Genomic DNA, 2135 nt, shown 5'->3' with positions numbered 1-2135 from the left:
GAAACAAAAGACCTATATATAGAAAACTATAAAACACTGGTGAAAGAAATCAAAGAGGACACTAATAGATGGAGAAATATACTGTGTTCATGGATTGGAAGAATCAATATCGTGAAAATGAATATACTACCCAAAGCAATCTATAGATTCAATGCAATTCCTATCAAGCTACCAACAGTATTTTTCACAGAGCTAGAACAAATAATTTCACAATTTGTATGGAAATACAAAAAACCTCGAATAGCCAAAGCAATCTTGGGAAAGAAGAATGGAACTAGAGGGATCAATCTGCCTGACTTCAGGCTCTATTACAAAGCCACAGTCATCAAGACAGTATGGTACTGGCACAAAGACAGAAATATAGATCAATGGAACAAAACAGAAAGCCCAGAGATACATCCATGCACCTATGGACACCTTATCTTTGACAAAGGAGGCAAGAATATACAATGGATTAAAGACAATCTCTTTAACAAGTGGTGCTGGGAAATCTGGTCAACCAGTTGTAAAAGAACGAAACTAGAACACTTTCTAACACCATACACAAAAATAAACTCAAAATGGATTAAAGATCTAAACATAAGACCAGAAACTATAAAACTCCTAGAGGAGAACATAGGCAAAACACTCTCTGACATAAATCACAGCAGGATCCTCTATGACACACCTCCCAGAATATTGGAAATAAAAGCAAAAGTAAACAAATGGGACCTAATTAAAATTAAAAGCTTTTGCACAACAATGGAAACTATAAGCAAGGTGAAAAGACAGCCTTCAGAATGGGAGAAAATAATAGCAAATGAAGCAACTGACAAAGAATTAATCTCAAAAATATACAGGCAACTCCTGCAGCTCAATTCCAGAAAAATAAACGACCCAAACAAAAAATGGGCCAAAGAACTAAACAGACATTTCTCCAAAGAAGCCATACAACAAACATGAAAAGATGCTCAACATCACTCATTATCAGAGAAATGCAAATCTAAACCACAATGAGGTACCATTTCATGCCAGTCAGAATGGCTGCTATCCAAAAGTCTACAAGCAATAAATGCTGGAGAGGGTGTGGAGAAAAGGGAACCCTCTTACACTGTTGTTGGGAATGCAAACTAGTACAGCCACTATGGAGAACAGTGTGGAGATTCCTTAAAAAACTGGAAATAGAACTGCCTTGTGACCCAGCAATCCCACTGCTGGGCATACACACTGAAGAAACCAGAAGGGAAAGAGACATGTGTACCCCAATGTTCATCGCAGCACTGTTTATAATAGCCAGGACATGGAAGCAACCTAGATGTCCATCAGCAGACGAATGGATAAGAATGCTGTGGTACATAATGGAGTATTACTCAGCCATTAAAAAGAATACATTTGAATCAGTTCTAATGAGGTAGATGAAACTGGAACCTATTATACAGAGTGAAGTAAAGCCAGAAAGAAAAACACCAATACAGTATACTAATGCATATATATGGAATTTAGAAAGATGGTAACGATAACCCTGTACGTGAGACAGCAAAAGAGACACAGATGTACAGAACAGTCTTCTGGACTCTGTGGGAGAGGGTAAGGGTGGGATCATTTGGGATAATGGCATTGAAACATGTATATTATCATATGTGAAACCAATCACCGGTCCAGGTTCGATGCATGATATAGGATGCTTGGGGCTGGTGCACTGGGATGACCCAGAGGGATGGGATGGGGAGAGAGGTGGGAGGGGGGTTCAGGATGTGGAACACATGTACACCCATGGCGGATTCATGTCAATGTATGGCAAAACCAATACAATATTGTAAAGCAATTAGCCTCCAATTAAAAGACATATATTTATATTAAAAAATTATGACATTTTGATTCCACCTGTTTGACTTAGTATGACTAGAATGCTACATTTCTAATTAAAAAATAGATATGCAATAAGCAACAAAGTTTTACTGTATAGCATATGGAACTATAGTCAATATCTTCTAATAACCTATGATAGAAAATAATTTCAAAAATAATATATGTGTATTTGTATAACTGAATCACCTTGCTGTGCACCCAAAATACTATAAGTCAACTATTTAAAATGGCAAAGTTCAACAATGCAAAACTGCAATTACTTTTGCACCAACCTAATAACAATAGTC

This window comes from Bison bison, unplaced genomic scaffold (assembly GCF_000754665.1).
Source record: "Bison bison bison isolate TAMUID 2011002044 unplaced genomic scaffold, Bison_UMD1.0 scf7180017845624, whole genome shotgun sequence".
NCBI classification, from domain to species: Eukaryota; Metazoa; Chordata; class Mammalia; order Artiodactyla; family Bovidae; genus Bison; species Bison bison.
The sequence above is the reverse complement of the archived record's forward strand: the minus strand, read 5'-3'. Positions refer to the sequence as shown.